General features: G+C 29.7%; 1 long non-coding RNA gene across 1 annotated transcript; it reads left to right on the forward strand.

The window, feature by feature from the left end:
* Positions 1 to 5,612: 5,612 nt before the first annotated feature.
* Positions 5,613 to 8,780, forward strand: LOC116402524. Its single transcript, XR_004214940.1, has 2 exons — positions 5,613 to 5,970; positions 7,357 to 8,780. It is a non-coding gene; the product is annotated as an uncharacterized LOC116402524 (long non-coding RNA).
* Positions 8,781 to 25,430: the final 16,650 nt, after the last annotated feature.

Consider the following 25,430-nt stretch of genomic DNA (forward strand, 5'->3'; position numbering starts at 1 on the left):
GTACTGTGGTGTAATAGTCTAACTTTTATTGGTTTGCATCACTCACTACTCCCCTTCCCTCATCTTATCCAAATCACTCCCTTACACAAATGCTACGCTACTTCTCTAACCCCATACCCTACCCTATACCCTTTCTCTCTCTCTCTCTTTTTCCTCTTCTACTAATTCTCTTTACTTTTTACTTTCCTCCTCTCTTTCATAACTAAATTATCCATTTTTCTCTCCATTTTTCTCTTTTCCACCTTTTTTTTCTTTCACTTTTTCAAATTTTAATTACGTCTATTGTTTTTAGATGAAACAAATCATAATTATATTAATAATCCAAACTCTAATCTTTCCCACTATTATAACCATTCTTTTACTTTTTTTCTTAATCTATTATTTATTATGCACTCTATTTTTCAACTTACAATCAATCGCTTATAATTCTTACTATTCTGGGTAAACATTAGTTTTGTTTGGAATATATGAAATACAAAACAATGTCATCTAAATAATAATCAAATTGGTACCAAATGAATGAAGAATGTAAAATTACCAATTACCAATTTTATTATTTGTGGAAAGACATAGGAAATGGTGAAAAAAGAAGATTGATTTTGCTCTTGTGTTGTTTAAATATTGTTGCAATTTCATAAATTTCATAACGATTTTTTAATAGCTACACATAGCACACGTCAACCCAATCGATCAAATATTTTTTTAGATGTTTATTGTCTATCAAGAAAAGAAAAATAGATCAACAAAGTTTGGTATCTTTTCTAAGACCCCGAACTAACTTAAGGTAATAATAATAAATAAATACAACATTTGGAGTATTTTTCTTGAAGGTTTGACGGACTTTTTTTTATTGTCTGGATGAGTCTTACATAAATCAACAAAAATACTTCTTTATAGGCTACGCATTAAGAAAAAATACATTACTGCATGTGGCCTTCTTGATGACTATAGATTGTCAATTTAAATATATTTTTTGAATGGCTAAAACCACAAAAAGAAAAAAAAAAAAACTACTTGATGAGCAATGTTCATTAATATAGTATTCTTGATGTGTATTGTCCATCAAGAAATATGGTAATCTTGATGTCTATGGTCTGTCAAGAAGGGTTTTTCTTCATAGTTTTTTTTTTTCGGTCAGTGAAACCACAACTAAATAGATCATATTTTTTGACGTTTTTGTCTATTTGTTCATCAAAATAAGAGATTTTATTTTATAAATATTGTATTTTTTGATGGTCTTTTGTCATGATCATCCAAAAAAATCAAAATTTGGGAGTTTCATATTTATAGTAGTGAATAGTAGGAAATGAGGTAGATAATGGAATGATTGATGAAGTTGACTAAGTCAATCCTCTCATTAATCCACCTTTAAATCTCTCATTATTATTGTTGTTGTTATTGCTATATCCCAAACTCTTTCCATCCATCTCTTTTGATTTTTGCATTATCCTAGATTTCCTTCTGATTGCCTCTCAAGCTCATTATTCACCCTCTCCTAAGTTTTGTAATTTTTCTTTCTCATAATAATGAGACTTTATTTTTTTTACCCATGTGTTGGAAATTAAATTAAAATTAAGGTCAAATCTTATTGTTTGTTTGGAGGTTTTAAATACTTTAAACGAAAATGAGATGAATATTAATTACTTGACTTTTTCTTTTTGTCTTGTGTGTGTGAAGAGGGTAAGGACATGGTGAGAGCTTTGGAGATATTATGATTTTATCAAAATCAAATATATAATTTCTTTTTCAATAATAAACTAAAAAAATTACATTTTGAGACAACAAAAAATGAAAACCACTGGTAGAAAAAATTATTTGGTCCAAGGCCTTCCATGCAATGTTATGAGCTTCACCATTATTGAATAGTTCAATTAAACAACTTTGTTTCACCTAAATTAACATGGAATTCCAGATATGTGTTTGTTTCCTAAGATTTTAGGTTTTAAAATTCATCATTCTTATTATTCATAGAATTTTAAAATTCATTTGGCAAGGAAATTTTAGTATCTCCATACTCGTAGAAATTATATATCTAAATAAAGTCTTATTAATTAATAAATTAATTATTACTATTAAAATTTTAGAAAAATTCTTATAGATAGTAATAATAAATAAATAGACTATAAATAATTTGACGGATTTTATAAATATATTATTTAGATTTAATAAATTTCAATTAATACATTTATCATTCATATTTTATTATCCTCTATTGACTATTTAATATAAGTTTTATTATTAATTATAATATTTATTTAACTATTTTTATTAATGAATAAAATAATTTAATTATGTCTAATTAAAAAAATAGAGAGATACGGTAAAATTGGTCCAAATATTTACAAACCATTTTTTTTCATGTATAATAAATTTTCTTTTAAAATATTAATTAGTGTGGTTAAATAATTAAATAATTAAATATAGTTATGGGTAGCTACTTTAGTTGATTAAATAATTAAATAATTGGTACGTTAATCATACTGCAAATTCTTAGATAGACATTAATTAATAAATTATGAAAGCCATTTAAAATGGAGACATTTAAAAGGTGTTTACAAATATCTCTTGACTTTCTTCTCTATTAATGTCTTTTCCAAATTTAACATTTCCCAATGGTTTAGAAAAAGAGAAAACTAAAATACAAGAAATTATGAAGAAATTGGTTCTAACCTTAATTTTCACCCACAATTGCAAGGTGGAAATTGACTATCTCACTTTTGTGATACTTCATAGTAGCCCATCTATTATAACTATCTTTACATTTACATTTCACTTAAAAGTTTGGATTAAATTTGACAAATTAAAATAAATTTGCCTAACCTCATAAATACTTGCTCAACTTTTATTTTATTTTATTTAATTGTGTCTAATCAATTTACAAACGTATCATTTTTAGGGGTTTTTTTTTTTAAAATATAATAAATCAGTAAAATATTTATATTAACAATTTTGAAAGTGAAAAAAGACCATATATGGTTATGTACTGAGCCTAAACTATGGTTTAGATCATGATACATAATCGTTACCAATAAATACACGATCGGTTTAGATATATTACAATGATAGATGACATGGTGAAGTAGTATAACTTTTAGGGATCATGTTGATCATAGTAAGTAATAGTGTTGGTTATGATAGTCCAATTTAAATGATCGTGAAAATTTTCAAATCTAACGATCGTGTTGATCATTTAAAATGAACGATATTGATATTCTTGAATATAAGAAAGGTGAAGAACAATATTGAAATAATTGTGAAATAGCTTCAAAGCATGTGGCCAAAGATGATGAAAATGAAATAGAAGATTTAAACGATTGGATTTTATACTCTAAACGTCGAAGAAAAAAAATGTGCAGAAGAGATGAATAAATCGCAAAGAAGATAAATAAATCGAAAAGAAGAAGAAAAATAAGGAAAGAATTACCCTAGGGTAATTATAGACAAATCTAAAGTTTATAAAAATACAACAATGTTTTCGTAGACCTTGTATTTTTTTTTTTGTTACATGAAAATTATAATATAAGAGTAAAAAATATATGGAAATGAAGGGAAAGTTTGAATATAAATGTAAGAGGTGAATTTGAAAGAAAGAAAGTGAAAAATAGGGAATTTAAGAAAAGATTTAAAATGTAAGTAAGCGTGAATCATGGAAACAAAAAAGGGTAGGGGCAGGCGGGCAGGTCAAAGAAAAGAAAAAGGGGTATTGAAAAGCATCTAAGCAGAGTTTGAGTTTGAGTTTGAGTTATTTGTTGTTAGAAATATAATATTAATTTAGGGCAGGGGATGGGAAAATGAAGACATGTGAGGTGAGATGAGGTGAGGTGAGGCTCCCTCTTGCCCTCTTGCCCTATTGCCCTATCGGGGTTTGGCGCATACTTTGTTTCTATACGGCACAAACGTGACCAATTTCTTCTTCTTTTATTATTATTAATTTCAATTCAAACCCTAAATACCAACCTTTTCATTCTTTCACATTATCTTTCTCTTTCACATTTTCACAACAATCAATTATTTCCCCATTTACCATTCTTTTTTTCTCTTTCATACTATCCTCCTTTCTTTTTACTCTACTAAGCCTAAACAGACATAAATTGTGAACTAATGTGATTATCCTTAGTATTTTTTAAAAAAAACTATACAAAATACCTCTCTCAACTTAGTGTTTTGTTTAAAAAATAGCATTGATCTTTAATTTAAAAAGTATTAAAAAAATACTCTTTATTAGTATATGGATACTAGGTGTGGATACTTGTTTCAAATACAACTTTTCAAAAGTTACAATAATACTTTAGTTTGGGTTACAAATGCTCTTCACCTACTTTTGTCACAATAAAATATAACTCAGCCATAAAATTCCAAAAATACCCCCTAAAACTAACATATTATTAATCTTGTTAAAAACATATAAATCTAAGACGCATTGGTGCTTTCTTTAGTCTCTTTCTTTCATTATAATCTCTCTCTCTCTCTATATATATATGTTACCTGGAGAGGATATATTTTCTTTAACTGAGATAAACAAAAAAGGTTGAACAATTGACAAGAAAGAGAGTAAGAGGGGAGATTGAAAAAAAAAACCAGGAAGAGCCTATGAGGTGTAGACATGGAGTTAGAGCATTTTTAACTTTTGTTTTCTCTCTCGTAACTCTTAATGGAACTAATGCAACGTTTTACTGTGCAATGAGGTATTAATAATGGAACGGTTACTGAGGATAATTTTTTTAAAAACATCGTTTGTATATTTTAACATTTTTTTTAAAAAGTTGATATTTTTGAAGAATAAAATACCAACTATATTAATCTAAAATGATTAGGAGAGTATTTTTTTAAGAAAGATTTAGAGAAGGAGTTTAAGGAATGAGTTTGACCAATTTTGGTATATTTAAGTAAATAGTTTAAATAATTTGTTATTTATTGAAAATGCCTTCTTATTCAAATTTTTATATATATATTTTTTTAAAAAAGCATATATGTGTAAAAATACTAGTTTTTTTAAAATGAACTTACGTATTTAAGCCAATTGTCCGATACAACTGTTAATTGACAAGTTTTTTTTTTTAAAGAAAATTGTCAAAATAGAACATTTAAAAAATATTTATACTATTGAAATTTGTGTTTTTAGTAGGTTTATTTTATGAAACATTTTGTTAACAACGTCATAATATATTTTTACCTTAATTTTTTTTAATATGTTTAAAATGTTTATGAGTGATTTTGACGACATTAATTGAAATAATGATTAAACAAAAATTAGTTTTTCTCTCTCCTCTCTTTACCCTCCTTCCCTCCTCTTACTTAATTATTATTTAAGATGTCATGTCCACATCTAACACAATAATACATTACTAACTCAAGGACCTTAAATTTTGAGAGAGTTAAAAGTCAATTTTGTTATTATCTAAAATATCTCTCTCTATATATAGTTTTATTAATTTAAAAATTAAATTTGAAAACAAAAAAGTGTTTAAACCAGTGGTAAGTTCTATTTTGGTAGCATTTTCTACAGTTTAATTTCTTAGGCTTGTTATATAACAAATGCTACAACACAGAAGTTTATTTAATTGCAATTATTACTATGGTATGAGTAATGAGTATAATATATATAACATATGCTCCTGCCATTTGGTACGCTAACACAATTTTCTCATCTAAATTTCTATTACATAATTTAATGGAGAGTTGCAATTTTGGTGAAATTTCTTGAATTCACAATTTGGTTTGGATGTTTTTCAACTGCCTCGTTCTGCTTCAATTGTTGAGGAGTTTTCCCATATTAGCCAGCTCCTCCCTCTGGTTCTCTTAAGGTAAACTTCAATGTGCGACTATTGAGTGTGGCATACGTATCAAAGACATTATTGTTCGTAACAGGAATGGTGAAGTTATGCTTTTTACACAGAGCCGCTTCTCTATGATGCGTAATCATCTTTCATGGTTTGTCTAAAGCTCTCAAGTCTCAAGGGCTGACATTTTGTAAGTTGATTCCAAAATTAGTAGGAACCTCTTCATTGAGAATACGATAATATAAATAAATGAGATTCTTGCTTTAATTGATGCCATTTGAGATCTTCATATCTATGTGGTTATGTTTGTGAATTACTGTATGCCAATCACAAGAGTAGCTCTATTGTGCATGAGTTAGCTTTCCATGCTCATAAATTTCCTTTTTTTTCGTTGTGTGACTTGAAGACCACTCTCTATTCTATGGGTGGATTGTGGATTATACCTTTTATACTTCTTTTATCTATTATCTTGTCCTTGATTTTCATTTTTTCCCTTTCTGCGTCAGTGTCGTGGTTCCAGTTCCTGTATTGTATTTGTTTCTTATATTATTTTAGATTTGGTTGTTGAGATTGGTTAGTTGGTTTGTTGTGCTATCCCTTCATTCTCGCGTTGTTCGGATTGCTTCTCTCAGTTTCATAATACTTCATATTACTGGGTGAATGGTGTTTATGATTTTGTTGAGAGAAAAAAGCCTTTCTTGAAAAGGCATGGTTGGTGATATTTTCTGATCTGTGAGTTACAATACTGCACATCAAAGATAGAAGATTACTGGAAGATAAGATTGCAAGTAGATTTTGGAGGGTCATCTCTGATATAAATAAGTCCTCCGCCTTTTTAGTTCTCTCATCAAATTTCATCCATTCTTCGCTTAAGTGATTTTTTCTGATAAATATTCTTTGCTCCTAATGTATGCAACAATTAGTAAAAAAGAAAGCCGCCATAAGACAGGTATGAAGGCGTCATAGGTTAATATCCAATTTTGATAACCCAGTTCGACGACGCTCCATTCTTCCCTTTCTTTTTTGCATATTTCATTGCACCTTGGGACGGTTTAATTCCCACTCCTAAAATGAAAGCTCCACATGAGTTGAACTTTCTTCTAAATAGAAATAGTGGGTATTGCTAATTTTTCCTAAAATAAATGGGCATTCAACTCAAATTGTTTGAGCCTCCAGAACGGCTTCCCAAATTCTTTGCTCCTAACATCTGCCATTTTCTCCAAATGAATAGTAGAAGGCCCCCTCTAAAGAAAGAATATTGACTCGACTTTTAAAAATGACAATTGTTTTTGTGCAATTGAAGCTCTATGATAGTTGAGTCAGTTCATGAACAACACACGTTGATTCATGTGTATAGTGTTGTACTTAAGTCATAACATTGTAATTCGTCAATTACTACACTAGTAATATAACCTCTTATCATGGGTCTAAGGTGTTCTAGATGTAGATGCAATGTCATCGGGTTATCAAAATTGGATGTTTTTTCTATGTTTTTATAAGCTTCCATAGTTTGTCTCTTTATTATTAACGCATGGTGCAACAATAACTAAGTGTGTGTTTTTTCAATTGGTATCAGAGTAGTCATTGAGTTTTCAATGGCATCCATCAAGGATAGTGGGTCAATAACTGGAAGCGTAAGGTGTCCTGAATGCGAAGTATCCTCTGGTAGTAAGTTTGAGGAATTTGGGAGAGCCCTTACCAGTGTTGTTGCGGCAGATGAATCTACTGAAGATGGCTGTTCTAGTGGGCAGACGAAGTCTGGTGCATATACCGAGCATCGAGGATGATCATCTTGTGTTATTGCAGATGGCAATAATCTCTTTAGAAAATGGGAGGAAGATCAAATTGTTTTGAAACAACAAAATGAAAGGATACAAGGTTTAATGGAGGATACTCATCGTTACTTGTCTTCTATTGCTATTCTCAAAGATGAACGGAAAGAAGCTCGCAATGATTTTAAGTCTCTTTCTAAATTAGTTATAATGCTTACATTCGGAACAAAGAGTTTGAATTACATTTTAAATGATGACTGATAAAAAGGGTATGGGATTCTCGGGCCAATGTTGTGGTTATGACAAATCCTTGATTGTGTTCGTTCGTGCTTTAGATGGCAAAGACCCAAGTGAAGAAAAAGCAACTTTCTCCGGAGTGAATTCCTTCCATGGCATAACTACTCTAAGGCCTTCAAGAAGATGGATATGTCATTTTTGCGGAAAGTCTGGTGAGATTATTCCTGAGGTTGGTTGTCTTATTTTATTAATGGTAGAATTGGAGCTTAATTTCTTATATGGTTGATGTCGATTAATAAATATGTGGACAATATTTATTAATCAAGATATATAGTTGGCTTTTATTTTGTTACAACTTGTGACCTAAACATATAAGCTCGTGGATGCATGATATTGTTGTAGCATTGGCTGTTCTAAATATTCATGTATGGTGTGTGGTGTTCAATAATTTGTTTGTAGCATCGTGAGTCACTTGATTTAGAAGATTCGTGCAAGTTAGGGGAAGCCTAAGATTGAAGCTCTTTTTAAGGAGTCTTGTGCCATTTGACGTGGATTTCTTGGTTTGAGACTTACAATGGTTGGCATCTATACGGCCTCATTTGGTTCTTCATCCTAAATTTACTTGTCAGCAAGGAAGGGGGAGAAATATGTTGACTTTATATTATGATCTGATTTTGGCTGTATTATGATCTCAGTGGTTTTGGATTATGGATATGGATTTGCAGCGCGTTCCTATTTTCCTTTGGTGAATGAGTTGCTTAATGACTAAACTCTTCTTTGGAGATGGTATTTTTGACTATGTGTTATGTGGGTGTTTCCTCTGTTAGCTTCTCTATTTATGGATGGTTCTTGTTCGTGTGGTTGCCTAGGTTACTTGTTGCTTGTTCGATCAAATAAAGGAAGCTTTCCCAAGAGGGAGTTTGGTCCCACTTCCTTCATTGTATTTATTTATTTATTATATTGTTTTAGATTTAAATGTTGAGATTGGTTAGCTGGTTTCTTGTGCTTTCCCTTCATTCTCCTGTTGTTTGGATTATTTCTTGGGTGAATTGTGGTTATGATTTTGTGGAGAGAAAAAGGCCTTTTGTGATAAGGCGTGGTTGATGATATATTCTGATGTGTGAGCGATGTAGTTACGATACTACACATCAAAGATAATCTTGAATACTTGATGAGAAGATTGCAAGTAGATTTTTGATTGAGGAGGAGTGTTCCTTTTAGTGTTATGACACTTGTTTCTGTACAACTGAAGTTCTAATAGTTGAGTCAGTCAATATAATCTCTTGTAATGGAGTTTAAGGTCCCATCAGATGTAGATGCAGTGTTATCAAATTGGGTATTAAAGTTTGATGTTTTCTCTGTGTTTTTATATGCTTTCATAGTTGTTCTCTTAATTATTAACACGCGGTACAACATATGGTACAACTATAACTAAGTATATATTTTCACAATTTGCGTCTGGTGTTCTAAAGAAAACAATTTTTTTTTTTTAATAATCTGAATATAGCAACAGTTTATAGGGATAAAAGTTGAACCTCCCACATCCAAGATGGATGATTATGCCAATTACCTTTCACTACAAAAGAAAATTGAAAAAGTAAAATAGTTAATTTTATTTTTAGGCTATTACTTTAGTTAACGACGGGAGAGATACCTAATGGAACACAAACAAAAGAACATTTTAACTTTGATAACTCAGTTTGGTGAGAACCCACCTACTTCTGAAGAGCTTTAATAGCTTAGATCATAAAGAGATTTTGTTAAGATTCAAATGACTAATTATTAATGACCACCTACTTCTGAAGAGCTTTAATAGCTTAGATCATAAAGAGATTTTGTTAAGATTCAAATGACTAATTATTAATGATCACACTTCATTAATCTAGAAGACACTCCCCTAGATAGTACTCTTTTTAGCATTTCCTATTTCCTAAAAACAATCAGGCTTCCCTGAATTGTAATTTGAATCTAACGAAGATGATCGGGCTCCCCCTAAATATGTAATTGATCCTATTTAGTTAGCTAAGTCTTTTTGGAATCTCTTATCATCATATACCTTGAATCGTCTTTGAAGATATATTTAAACAATCTTCATAAAATGTCTAAGAAGGTAAGGACTTATCTTCGTAAAGATTCTTCAATGGATAGTAGCCTAAAATCGTCTTGAACGGATGCTTGGAAGAAGAATGGTCTTTCCTTTTTATTGGAAGGAAGAACTTCAAATCGGAAGAGGAAAGGGATCTTATAAAGATTTCCAGTTAAAAGATTTTACATTAAAATGCTTGTTGATGAAGGAAGCATATCTTCTTGTGAATGAAAGTCTCATCAACTAAGGGAACGATAGATATCCCTAAAATCTTGAAAGATATTTTTCCGTTTTAAATATAACAAAACACCAAAATATTTATGACCCGTGTAACAAAATAAAAAGCCCATGAAGTCGGTAGAATATTTCATAAACTTTAGATTTGCCCTTGATATTGCGAACTATTAGTCACTTCTCTTTCTTCTTCTTTGTGATTTATTTATCTTCTCTTTCAGACTTCTTCAGCTCATCTTCCAGATTCTCTTTCTTTTATTTTAAAACATTTTATTCTTCTATTTAAATCACAAGAATTTTCAAGATTGTTTAAAAAGAATATTAAACTTCATCTTCCTCATATTCAATAATATTAAGATTGATTGAATATGACTATGACATGATTATCTAAACAATCATTTTCTATTGTCAACACGATTGTTTACCATGGTCAACAAGATCGTTTTAGTGTTGAAGCCATTTTGAACAGTTTAAAAAGAACTACACAAACATGTGGATATGATCTAAACGATCATTTACCATACGAAAATGATCGTTTAGCATGGTCCACACAATCATTTAGATTTGAAGCTCTTTTTTCATTGTTTAAAAAATCTAAACAACCGTGTTGACACTACCTTCATGATTGTGTATCATTATGTACTCGATCATGTATCGGGGTGATTTAGAAGACGATTACATGAGCGTGTGTGACCATTAAACATGCGTTGGCAGGGACATTTTTAGTATTTTTCATTGTTGGTCTGTGAACTTTTTTCGTTTTAGAATTATTCTATACAGTGTAAATATTTTACCAATTTGTTATACTTTTTAGACCCCTAAAAAGAAACTAATTATAATGTTTGTATAACAAACCTAACAAACACCCTCTTTTGACAAAAGATCATTATGTTTAGTTTTCTTTTTATATGAAATACTTTATGATCTTGAACTTTCTTGAACTGAAAAACCAGAGGCCACAACTTCATTCATAGATGAAATAATAGTCTTCACAAAAGAAAAGAATTTCAGTTAAACATCACCAAGGGTCTTTAGATTTACAAATAACAATAAATAGTCAAATCTTCAAAATATAAGCGCTATTAATTCTAGTAAAATCTTCTAAGACAATAACAATATTAATACCAAAATTTTCATAGCAGTAACTATGTGCTACTCCCCCTTTGCGTAAAATAGAAAACTTAACATTCGCCTGTGGCATGAGAAGTAGAGCCACAAAATGTTGAAGAAAGAAGAGTATTCAGATGTTGAACCAATGCATCCACTTCAACTTGGTATTTAAAAAGAGAGTGGATCAAACCACTCAAAGACTGAGATTCTTCTTATAAAACTCTGATAATTCTTGTAGCCAAAGCACGACGAATTAACAAACCTTTTGAACAAATGTTGATATTTTATTTTTTATTTTGAAAAGTTAGTTAATCTAGGAGGGTGAACATTGTGCTCAATGTCTAGAATATGAGTGCCCTAGAAAAGTCTATAACTCAATGATAAGGTTTTAGGAGTAGGTCTAGGGGCATCTCCATATGTCAATACTTCAGGATGTTGTTGTAGCAAAATGCTTGAAAATAATCTTGGAAAATAGATGGGAAGTTTTACTCCAAAGATGTCCACATGCATCAAAAGTTAATTGTAAATAAGCTGACCAACGTTTAAATATTTATTGGTAAACCAGTTCCAATGCGATAAAGAAGAGTTGCTCGTGTCGTGAAGCCATTAGAGGTATGAGTGGAAGGGAACCAGTTGACCATGCCTATTTTATGCATGATAACATACTTGACACTAAGTGAGACAGTAGGTATTTGACCATTTTATGGCCATTGATAAGGAATGCCATAAGTAAGCTTAGAGACCAAGGACTCAGGTGAAGGCTGAGGTAATGAGAGATCTTCAAGAATAGGATTGTCAAGAAAGTTATTAAAAATGTTTGGTGAAAGTTTGAAGGGAATCTGTCACACCTTGCCTTGAGACGCGGCATGAAGCCGACTAGTATCTCTCCCTTCAAGAGTGACACTAGCTGACCCTTAACCTTAACCATTAAACTATAAACGTCAGTAAAAGTTAACACATAAATTTTAACACAACGGGGTAAAACCCCTTTTGAATACAACAAAATTTATATAGTTTTACATAGACAAAATGTAATCTTATTTACATAGAACAAAACCTAACAAAAACCTTCCTAAAAACCTAAGTTTCACAATACAAAAAACTAATTACTGATCACAAGTACAAAATAACAGGACATATACAATGACAAAATGAAATCTTTCAGCAGACAAGTAGCAGCGATTCACGCTCTAAGGACAGGATCTCTATTTGAAAAGTAGATAAACATTTTGAAGAGTGAACTAAATGAGCCCAGTGAGTGTTAGTTTTCTAAATAACTTTTCATAAACTTTTCATAACTTTTAGAGATTGTACTTTAGAAATTCTTTGAATAGTAAATAATAAATCATAACATGAGAGCTTAAATCTTAAAGCATTTAGAAAACAATAACATAAAGCCTTGTTTTTCTTGCTCAAAACCTAAGTATCTACTGCTTGGAGGTAGTAGAGATTACTCGATACCAACTCCAAACCTTAGAGATGGGTATCCCTAATCTCTGTTCCAGATAGATTGGTGTCCCTAATTCCAATCCTGGAGATAAGTGTTCTTACCTCAATTCCTTGGCGCCCATAATCCTGCCATGTTAAGGAAAATTTAGAGATCTTGGTTTTGAGAAAATATCTACAAAACCAGAAACCTTAAATCCTTTTACAATGAGGAACCTTTAACTTCTTTTCAATAAACCTTAAACATTTCATAGTAAATAGTAATCTTGAATAATACATTTAAAAAGTAACATGCTTGAAAACTATTCATAATTTATTTAAGGGGCCCTTGCAAAAATAGCAAAAAAATTATGATAATAGAGCTCATGTCATTACATTTTCTAAATTGCAAAAGTAGCAAATTTAAAAACCGATAATCCTATATTACCATCTGATAGCCCTTCGATAGCGCTATGATTACCATCTGATAGCACTAATTTTGCCATATTCACAATATGCAAAAAATAGGTGTCATGACCTTTTTTTTCTAAATATTTTTGTCATTTGATGAAATTTTCCATCATTTAAACATGTAATTGAAATCATTCATAAATCATAACTTGAAATCATTTTTCACTCATAGAAACAAGTTCAAATCCTTGGTTTATGAATATGCCTGATTTCTTCTTGACCTGAAAATATGGTACAATAATCCATTTAACTTCCCTTGACAATGAAAATATCAAAGTTGTACTTAAAATTTCCAAAATTGACCATAAAGGCCTAAAATCATGTCACGATGTATGCCGGCGTGCATGTAGTGGGTGGCAGGCCTTGGTCATGTGCAGTGGGCATGCCCATGGTAACCTCACGCGGAGGCAGGCTGTGCACCCCAGATGGTCGCATGTGCCTGGCGTCTCGCACAACCCCTACTTGTGCGCATGGCTTGCCGCATATAATGTTTGCTTTGTGCGTGGGTTATGCGTCCAACACAAGCCACAATGCATCACTAACCTCTTTGAACATCAAAATGCCTGTCCATCTTGCCTAGCTTACCTTGTCACTCGGCCAACCACCAAATTAACCCGACTTTGAAAAATTATAACTAAAAATCAAAAATTCTGTTGAGGAAATATTTTTCTACAAAAATTCTTACAAACGTTTTAACTTTCTTACCTTAAAATTTCAGCTTCAAATTCTAAAGAATGAACTATGTAGCCCTTTGGAAATCAACCTTGCTCAGATTCATCCAAAAACTGATCTTCCTCACTTTCTTTAACTCAAACTCAACTCTCCCTTGCTAAAAAACATCAAGCAGCCTTAGACTGGAAACTGAACTCAATTTATAATCTGTTGAGAGTAATTTCAGCCAAAACGCATGAGTGAAATGAGAAAAATGTTAATTTGAAGTGACCTATTTATACAGAACCCGTCATGAACCTTTATTGACACCTCCTACTAGCCGAAATCTAAGTTAAACATGCAAGGACACCTATAAAACACTTCAATGACTCCACCTATTCATCATCTCGCCTAACCAAAATGCCCAATGTCCCTGACAAGTCCAAAACGCCTTTTGTCAACTTGTTGCTAACCTCCAAGCCCTTCTCGCGTGATATGCTTCTCGTCTAAACCAAACCACCAAGCCTTCTTTCCTTACCTCTCAAGGCCCTCACTAACCTCTAAGTGACAACCTTATATACTCAATAACACTCCTTTAGTGGCTCTCTTCTCGCTTAATGTCTTATCTTCATGCCTTAGTCAATTTGCCGAGCCTAAACATTTACTAACCTCTTTAGAGGTTTTCTTCCTTCTTTTGGCCTCCCAATGTACTTCCAAAAAACCTCTAAATGTCTTGACATGATCTAAACATTCAATGATGCTTATTTAGAGGTTATTTCCATCAATTTGGCCACCTGCACAACACCAAAATAACCTCTAAAACGCCTAACCTTTAAGCCTTAACACTTGGCCAAAAATTTCCTTCTTATCCAATAACCACGACACACTTTTATGACACTTTTTATCCTTAAATTCCTTCAATACTTAAACTTCTCATTACTTCAAAGGCCTCAAGTTTTCTTCCAAGGTTTGGGGTTTGCAGAATACCTCAGATATAGAAAGTTTGGTAATCAGAACTGATGAGGTCATTGAAATTTGTGGGGAGAGTTCTCTAATGAAATGAGTGTAAAACTGACGAACTTGAGACACAATTTAAGAGAGGTCAACTTTAACAATTAAATCCATTATTTTCTAAGAAAGAATGATGTTGATCATATATGTTTTATTCATTAAGAAGTATTCTTTGAACAACATATTTCCATTTATGGACATTTTCTTTACTGTGAAAAGATATTCCATCGTGGGGCTGTAGGAATATTGGGAGGGATTTTTGTTTCACTTACTTTAGTAGTAACAATTTTAGGGTCTTTAGCAAGCTTTTTGGATTTTGGAACTGATTGCTCATTGCAAGGTTTCGAAGGAACAATATTTTTTCAGTATGTATTGAAGCATTTGGAATAGAATTGATAGAAGGATTTTTTGAAACAAATTTATCAGACGAAGAAGGAATTGATTGGTCATAAGCAGAAACTCATTCAGAAGGATTAACATCAACAGACTCACTAAACACGGTTTCATTAGAAGCATTATTAACTGTTTCATTTAAATCAGGTTCAACAGAAGGGTTTTCTTTTTTGAGAGGATGGAACAAAAGTAAAGTCTTAATTAATGTCAGTAGAAGAGTTTGTGGCTAAGGATTTAGCTTTTTTAAGTAGATCTACTAAAACTATATTATCTCTTTTGTCAGAATCCCCATCGGAAAGATACCTAAAATTTTATGGTAAAGAAGATTCAGAAATATCTTGATGAACATGAGGACTTGAATGCATGAAGGAATCGATGACAGTATCAGTTGAAGACTTACTTCTTTTTTAACAGATTTCCCAAAAAGACAACGAGAATGGATAAGTTTGAGCCGTTTTGAGCTTTGGGAAGAAGGTGCAAAATGTTGCATTTTACCCTTCCACATTTGTAGTTTTACTTTTATGATCTGAGTTATGATTCAATTTGGTCTCTACGTAAATGCTTACTTTCAATATCTTTATTGCAAAAATAAAAAATAAAAAAATTGTTACATTATTTAAAATAATCAAAAGACTTATAATTAATCAAATTTTACTACTTTTACATCACCATTCAAATTAATTTAGTTGATATTATTGCCAAAGAGCAAGTTGCATATTTGGTAAATAATGAATATTAAACCTATAAATAAAATTGAAACAAAACTCAAATCTCAAATTGCAACATTTTCAAATCTATGAACAAAGACCATATTGACCAATCCATAACAAAAATTTGTGTAATTATAATGGAGTTCCATTGTAGATTAATTATAATGGATCATAGATGTAATTGAATTGTTTTCAATCACGTTTACTTAGAATCATGAAGTTTGTCATATTTACTATTACAGTTATTGTTATCTTGACTTTTGAGAGTCAAACATAAGTGGTAACGATAACATTAAAGGTGCCAAAATTCATAATTTTTTTTTAAAATTTGGAGTAGGGAAAATAATAAGGGCAATGGTAACAATACGACATAATTTCCATATACAATTAGATGAATATCTTTCACTTGTCAATTAGTTTGCATTTTTTTATTGCATATTTGAAACTGAGCCTTATGTTAAACTCACGTTCTAATAGAGAGATTTCTTGTAAATTAATTTTTGAAGTTAGCATAATTAAGCTTTTGTAGGTGTTTTGAGATAATGTGAGAAGTGGGGCGGCGAAAGAAGATGAAAAAATTAGACAACATTTTAGAAGAAAGACAACGCAAGAAGGGAAGGTGCATGGCAACGAGCACTTAACCTATTATTGGGTGATGAGCTAGGCGAGGAGGAGTTTGATTAGTTAGATAAATACAAGTTAAGTTTAAGTTGAGCATAGTTCTAAACTAATATGTGTAACACACTAAATAGAAGTTATCGGAGAAGTGTAATGCTAACTCACCTGATTTGAGGGGAGTATAAATAGATTTGAAATGGATTAATTAATGTGTTTTAGAAAAAAGGAAGTTCAAGAAGAGGAGTAAAAGGTGAAGCTTCATTTGTCATACTCCATCCCGGAGCACCTCCTCACTAGGTCCGAGATGTGGTATGAAGCCAACTGATATCACTCCCTCTAAATGAAACTAGTTGACCCTTAACCTTTGACCTTTAAAAGAAAAATGGAAGCAGAAGCTAAGAGATGTAACTTAAACACAATTGAGTGCTAGCGATCAATAAAACAGACCATGATAGCCACCTCCTCGAATCATGTCGAAACACAACTTTACAATTCATGAGGCTAGCCAAGAATGTATGTGGTTAAGATGGATGGCTCAACATATGCGAAAATCATGTGGTATATCTTCTAGTAAACTTCTTCCAACAACTTTAATTATACGAAGATAACACAATTTGTATAACTCAAATCAAAGGAGGTTATAATACTAAAGGTGATAGAACAAAGCACATCTCACTAAAACTTTTCTACACTCATAATCATGAAGAAAATGACGACACCAGAGTACAACAAATTTGTTTAAAGGATAACTTGGCAGACTTATTTACAAAATCATTACCTAACACAACCTTAGAAAGATTGGTGCACAACATTGGAATGCAACGACTTAGAGATCTCAAGTGATGTGTTTTTATGAGGGGGAGTAAATTGTATTTTTGTAAGTATATAAATTGTATGAAATATGTACTCTTTTCCCTTCACTAGGATTTTTTTCCTAGTAAGGTTTTAATGAGGCATATTTCATATGTATAATGAGCATCTAAGGGGGAGTATTATAAATAAGTAATATAATGGTGTAGATGTCCATGTCATGTGACTTATTATTGTAGACAGTTAGTGTCCAAATACGACCACATCCTTCATCATGTGTCAAGTAACCATGCACCTTTATGGAGGTGTTTGACCCATGAGTTTGGAATTAGGAGAGTTTGACATTTAAATTCAAACCCATGTTTGAATACTTGGAACAGATTCTCCGGGATTAAGAAACTAAACCCATGAGTTTGGAATATATATATATATATACACACACATATATTTTATTGAATATCATATGTTTTAGAAATTTTTTTCACTTCAACCTCTTATCAATGATCATTGATGACTATTGGCAAGAACGTTAGCTAACTTTACGATCAATCATGATGACTGATCATATGATCAATCAATGGTCATGACAACCAATAGTCTTAACTGACGACTCTAGATCATCTTAATCATTACCTTCAGATTGTCTTGACCATGAATTATCAATCGTAGATGACCAATCATTTTGGTCGTTGGTGACCTGTACTTTGGATGTTACTATCGTCTAGTGAACATCTTGATAAATGGCAACCAATTGTTATCATTAACTATCGATATCGTGCGGATTAACAAATGGTCGTAGTGATGGTTAATGATCAATAACCATTACCCTTGGTGACCAATTTTCAAGATGGTCGACGACCAACCAATCGTCTTAAACATTAGCATCGTTGACCGTCTTTACCATTGATCAACGACCATCTTCATCATAAGGTTTCCACACTCTTTCCCGTGGGTTTGAATATAGTAAACACTATTCAAGCCCATGAATGATTTTTTTTTCTCTAATTCAATCTAGAAAATTTGTCGGCCAACTCTGAACACCATGCCTGGTGACCATTGTCGGTTAACCATTGGGTATCATTTTTAACAACTTCGTTGACGAACTTCTAGCCACCAACTCCGAGCAACCATCACAAACCTTGAAAAATTAATAAAAATGACTTTTTGAAAAACATTTTTTTCTCTAAGTCATTCCAAACAAGCATTTGATTTAATCACAATAATACTTTTTTAAATATGCATTTTTCTATTCTTTTATTTCCTTTTCTTCTTGAATTTTTTTAATAATAATTGTTAGATCATATTTTTTAATGGTTACTTTTCTTTTCTTTGTTTAAAACTAATCTCACTTTTCTCTTCTTTGTTTAAAATTAATATTTCCTTCGTTGGAAGAGATTTTTTTTATTTTGTTATATTTTTTTAGGTGAAAATTGATGACCTATCTATTGTGATAGTATAAATCAAATATTAAGATATTGGTAATATGGTACAAATTGTAAATACCATGGTAGACTTTTAGTTCAATACCATTTTTCTTTTTTTTCATTGGTCAATTTAACTAGAAGACTTAGGAATTTATTTGGATTGACATACAAAAAAAGTGTTTTTTTTTTTTTAAAAACTCATTTTTATTTAAACTCTCTTGATAAAGATGGTTTAAAATGCATTACATGCGTATCATAGAAAGATAACCATAACTATGTCTAAATGTAACTCTACTTGATTTTTCGCTTTTGCATGACCCTTTTGTTTATGCTTATTTTGAAACCTATTAGACCATTTTTAGTGTTGCTTAGTTGAAACTTTCATAAACTCCATTCGTTTACATGACTTATTATATTTTATGGATGGTTTTTGATATTTCTAATTAGACCATTCATATGCTTAATGCAACTGTAATCAAAATTATTGTTATTGAATATTAAAAAATTTCTTATTTTTACATTATTGTCATAAAAATCAATAGAGTCAATAAAATTAATTAGAGCTAAAAAAAATGTAAAAAATCAATTAAAAATTTGACACATCATAAATTAGGATGTACAATTCACAAAAAAAAAAAAAAAAGTAAACAGATTTGTAATGGTATCAAGATCCCATCAACTAAGCCCACATGCATTTAATTCCCAAACATTTGATTTCGCGTTAAATGTCCCCTTCTATTTGCCAAATTCCCAATTCCTAAACATTTGATCCCATGCATTTAATGTAACATTCTACTTGTCAAATTGCCTATAAATAGTGATATTTGGTGGGTTTGTACGATACACTGTTATTAGACAGAATTTCAAAGAATTTAAAGAAAGTGGAAAATTTGATATTTTCTTATTTATTTATATATTTTATATATTTATTTATTTTAATATTATATTTTCTCGATTTTTGTATTTGAGATGACTTGTTTTTGCAACTATTTTAATTCTTTTTAAGAGTGAAATTAAGTAAACTTAAAAAAAAAATAAGGAGGCTAAAATGAATTTAAGAAATTCATTTAACAACTTAAAAAAGTCTAATTACAAAAATAGAAATAGATTTATCAACTATTTCTTCATGCATATGTAAAATTCAATTTCAATGAAACTTCAATTAATTATATTCTTCCTTGGGGCTTTCTCGTTACTATTTTTGGTTGTAAAATAACAATAACTACAATATGTTTTAATTTACATAAATATAACAAAATAAAAAAATATTTACGGTTAATGTAACAAAAAAAATAAAAGCACATGAAGGCGATAAAATATTTTCATAATTTCCAAATTTGCCCTTGAATATTGCAAACCATTTGTTACTTCTCTTTCTTGTTGTTCTTTGTGATTTATTTGTCTCCTCCTCCATGTTTTCTTTATTATATTTTTAAACAATTTATTCTTCTGTTGAAATCTCCTATTTCTTCTTCACCATTTTCGACAAGATTCTTTGAAGTTACTTCATCTTCCTCGTAGTTAAGAAGATTAAGATCGTTTAAATATCATTTCGATATGCTTTAAATGATTGCTTACCATGGTCAATACGATCTTTAAATTTGACATCATTTTTCTATCGTTTAAAAAGAACTACACGATCATGTTGATATGATCTAAACAATCGCCGATCTCTTACCATAGTCAACACGATAATTTAGCATAGTCAACACAATCCTTAGATTTGATGTTTTTAACAATTATTTACATTAGACTACACGACTGCTTACCATAATCAACACGATTGTTTAGCATGGTTAATATGATCGTTAAATTTGAAGTCTTTCCTCATCATTAGAAAAAGAACTACACGATCGTGTTAATACGATCTAAACAATCGTTTACCATTGTCAACACGATCCTTTAACATGGTCAACACGATTGTTTAAATTTGAAGCCCTTTTCTCATCGTTTAAAAAGAACTACACGATCCTGCTGATATGATCTAAATGATCACTTACCATAGTCAATATTTAATTGTTTAGCATGGTCAACACGATCGTTAGGTTTGAAGTTTTTTAATGATAATTTACATTAGACTACACGATCACTTACCATAATCAACATGATCATTTTACATTATTAACACGATCGTTTGCCATGGACAACTCGATCATTTAGCTTGGTTAACACAATCATTAATTCGAAGCCATCTTCCTATCATTAAAAAAGAACTACATTATTGTGTATCATGATTGTACTACACGATTGTTCAAAAGAAGATTACTCATGTGTGCATGTGGCCGGTTAATTGTGTGTTGACTAAGACATTTTTGGTATTTTTCACTAAAAAAAATATGACATATTTTTGGTATTTTACTTTTAACTTATTTTTAAATTTTATGACAAATATTTTTTTAAAATTTAAATTGAAAAATTAAGAAAATAATCATTAGATATATAAGTTTAATAAAAAAAAAGAGTAAAAATATGATTTATAGCAATATTTCAAGACTAAAAAAATTAACATCAAATAAATTCATCATACCTCTAAAGTTTTAATTTTTATAGATATAAACCAGTCTAAAATAAAAAATAAGTATTTTATTTTGTTATTAACATATTATATATATATATATATATATATTTTTGAAACTAACGTGAAACTAAAAGAAAATAAAAGCTAAGTAGTTTTTTTGTTGTTATTGGTTTTCTATACTCAAGAGGATTAGGGTACAAGCTTAGGGTTTTTTTTTTTTTTTTTAAACTTTTCAGATATTTGATTTGATCAGTATTATTTTTAAAATTAAAAAGATTGATTTGATTATTTGATTTTTCATGAGATTGATTTGATTATTTGATTTTTCTAACATGAATAGTGAAATGATACAACATATGATCGGGTGTTTTAGTATTAAGAGTCATACACCATATAAATTAGCAGTACAACATTGTGTAAGGGGATTCTTTGTTTTAATATAATATATTATTGTGTTTCAAATTATTTGAAAGCGATACAAAACTATCATAGATAGTTTGCTCAAGATAAAACATATGACAAATCGTAAGAATGATCAAAACATATGACAGACGAAGAGTCTTTTCATATGTTTTTACATTGTATCGATATAAACAATTTTAATTTTTATTTAAGTAATTTTCAATTATAAACAATTACTAAAATACAATTGTAGATTTTCATAAAAAATAATGTGAATATATTTATATAGACTTTACTTTGATGCACTTGTCTATCCACACAAAACTCTCAATTAGAAAATTAGCTTGGTGAAACAAATATCGATAAATATATTTAGTAATACTCTGCTCCACATAGTATGAAGTCCAAAACATTTCGATGCTCGACTTAGATAATATATGTAGATACCGTATTTTGTCCGACTTTTTATTTTTTATTTTTTTTCATTTATTTATTTTTTAAAAAGAATTTGAATTTAAATTTAAATTTAAATTTTAAAATTTAAATCTTAATTTTTAATTCTTAAATTTTAAATTTATGTTTTAAAACAAAAATAAAAATAAAAATATATTTAAAATTAAAATTAAAAATAAAAGATTTTTTTTTCTCCTCCCTATTTTTTCTCAACCATCCCTGATAAGAAGTTTGTCGTTTATATTTCTCACTTCATTGTATTAAAGAAAAACATAACATAATATTTTTTTTATGTGAGTCATAAAAATTATGTTCAACCAATTTGTACGTCCATAGTTTATTCTTATTCAAAATTCTTTTAGCATTTAAACTTTTGAATGATGTACATAAAAAATTTATACTTCAAGATGTACAAATCTAATTCTCCAACACATGCATATTGTAAAATTAAAAAAAAAAACTAGTTTTTCATATTAATTTTCTCTTAGCAAAATTCATATTGAACATTTTATAAGATAAACTAAATAAAGAAAATATTTTCATTATTTGCTGAAAAAATTATAACAAATAGCACAATTTAGAAATTAAACTAAAAATATTGCACAACAATAAAATATTTATAAAATGTCAAGTTTGCAATTTAGTGATTATTGTTGATCTTTATTATCAACAATAGTAATCGATGATATATTTCTCAAAATGAAAGCTAACACTGATAGTCATGTATCAATGATAGCAACTTATAGCCGTTGCTAATTGCTATCACTGATAGTAATGATAAATTTCAATTTGGAAGAGTGGAGAAAAAACAATCATAAAGATGACAAATAATAGAAAGTCTATTAGTGATAACCACCGATAGTTGTTGTTAGTGATCGCTTTTAATTTGAGCAATTTGGGAAGAAACATCCCAAACGGTGGTTGCACGTAATTGTAACTAACAATTAAAACCAAATTGAGTATGTACATAGGTATTATTAGTGATCACTTTTAATATTGGTGATCGTTTTTTATGTTATATATGCAATTATTTTATTTGTGTTATATATTTTATTTTATTTTGCTTAAATATGATTGATGCAAGCGGTCCTATTTACTACCTACCAACTCATTCCCCCATCCAATACTTTAAGAAAAAAACTATAGTATATAAAATGAACTAAGAAGGAGATTTTTTGCATATTTGTTTTAAACATCCATTAATAAATAGAAGTTCTTGCAAAAATAATAAAAAAAATTATGATAATAAAACTCATGTCACTACATTTTCTATAAATTGTAAAAATAGAAAATTTAAAAGCCGATAACCCAATGATTACCGTCTGATAGCCATCCGATAGCTCTATGATTACTGTTTGATAGCCATCTGATATCACTAATTTTTCATATTCGCAATATGTAAAAAAATAGGTGCCATAATCTGTTTTTTTCTAAATGTTTTTATCATTTGATGCAATTTTCATAAGTAATCATTGGTCTTCCAATCTTTTTTGTTATTGGCGGAGGACACAATTGTTGGAGTATAAGTGGCTTTTAAGAGATGAATAAATTATTTAGAAAGAAAAATACGACTAGAGGAAGGGAAAACAAGTTAGAGAAAGTAAGTTAGAAAAGGTTACACACAAATTTTTTAAAGAAAAATGTTAAAATTAGAGTGAATAACAATTTCTTAAAAAAAAAAATATGAGCAACATTTGGTAATAGAAAAGTTAGAGATACAAGTTATAATTCTAAAAGTTTTTAGCTAATAAATATACGAAACATTTTTTAAAATAGTAAAATAAATTAAAATATTTACAAGCTATAACAAAACTTTAAATTCTATAAATGATAGACAACCGTATAATTATATTAATATATATTATTGATAGAATCTGAAAATTTTACTATATATTGTAAATATTTTGTCAAAGTTTGTTATTTTTGATAATTATAAATAATTTTAAGTACTATTTTAATTTATTAAATTTTATGTACGCATATTATTAATATAATCATATGGTTTTCAATATCTTTGCATTTAAAAAATATATTTTTTTAAGGTTGACATGATAACTCTTAGCATATCAATAACTCTGGTAGCATTTTAACTTTTTCTTTTTTAAAATTCAATTACTCAATCATACATTTGTTCGACTAAAACGATAAACTTACTAAGTTTATCATTGTTGGATACATAATTTGAAAAAAGAAGCAAAATAACTTTTATTACTACAATAAAAAATACGAAGATAAGTTTAGGTGTGTGTTTATTTAATCGTTAAATAATAAGCGCTAGAGATGTTGGTTACATGTAAAGTTAGAACTAAATTGTGCTAGAATCGTTGTAAGCACTGAGGAAGAAAGGTAAGTTTGATAAAATTTAGAAACTATGAGGATGATTGTTAGATTGTAGGACAATTTTGATTGAGAGTTATGAATGGAATGAATTAATTTATACATCAAATGTGAAAAAGGATGGGTCCTCAAGCAAAGTACCATTTTGTTTTGATTGGTGTCATTTAATTGGAGGGCATTTTATTTTAGTTAGTTAGAATGGTAGGTCTCATGAAGACCCGTAGCCAACAATTAAAACCAAACCTCACTCCACCATTTTTAGTCAAATTTTTATTTTTCTTCCTATCTTACCTTCTACGACCTCATTCTTCTCTACTTTTCTATTCCAAAATTTTTTCCCATATATCATTGGTTCATGAACTTAGAAAAATTTCACAGCCACCCAAAAACCAAAAGAAAGTCCGCAGTCAAACTTGACGGGATAATATTATATTTTATTGATAAATCAATTGTAATGAACTTCAAATATAAATGTAATTGCATTACTTTTTATAGATTTTATTAAAATTATAAATATGTTATATTTTTGTTTACGTAATAGTAATGATAATAAAAATGGTAAAGTAACACTAAAATAAATTCAGAATTCTTATATTGTGATAGTAACATTATTGGAACGCTTAAAAAATGACAAAATAATTATGATAATAGGATTCATGTCACTACTCAAAAGTAGAAAATTTAAAAGTAGATAACCTTTTGATAGCTCTCTAATAACCCTCTGATAGCCCTCTGATAACTGTCTGATATCATTAATTATTTGTCATATTCGTAATATGCAAAAAAGAGATGTCATGAACTATTTTTTTCTATATGTTTTTGTGATATGATACAATTTCCCAACATTACTTGTAATGCTAATGAGCCTCACGTAATAATCAAATGTAATTGCATTGTTGAGTCTCTTTCCTAAAATCAAACTACGTTGGTTGATTACCGATTTCAAAGTGGGTCCCACATTTTATTACAAGTACATTACATCGATAAA

This window comes from Cucumis sativus, chromosome 3 (assembly GCF_000004075.3).
Source record: "Cucumis sativus cultivar 9930 chromosome 3, Cucumber_9930_V3, whole genome shotgun sequence".
Taxonomy (NCBI): Eukaryota; Viridiplantae; Streptophyta; class Magnoliopsida; order Cucurbitales; family Cucurbitaceae; genus Cucumis; species Cucumis sativus.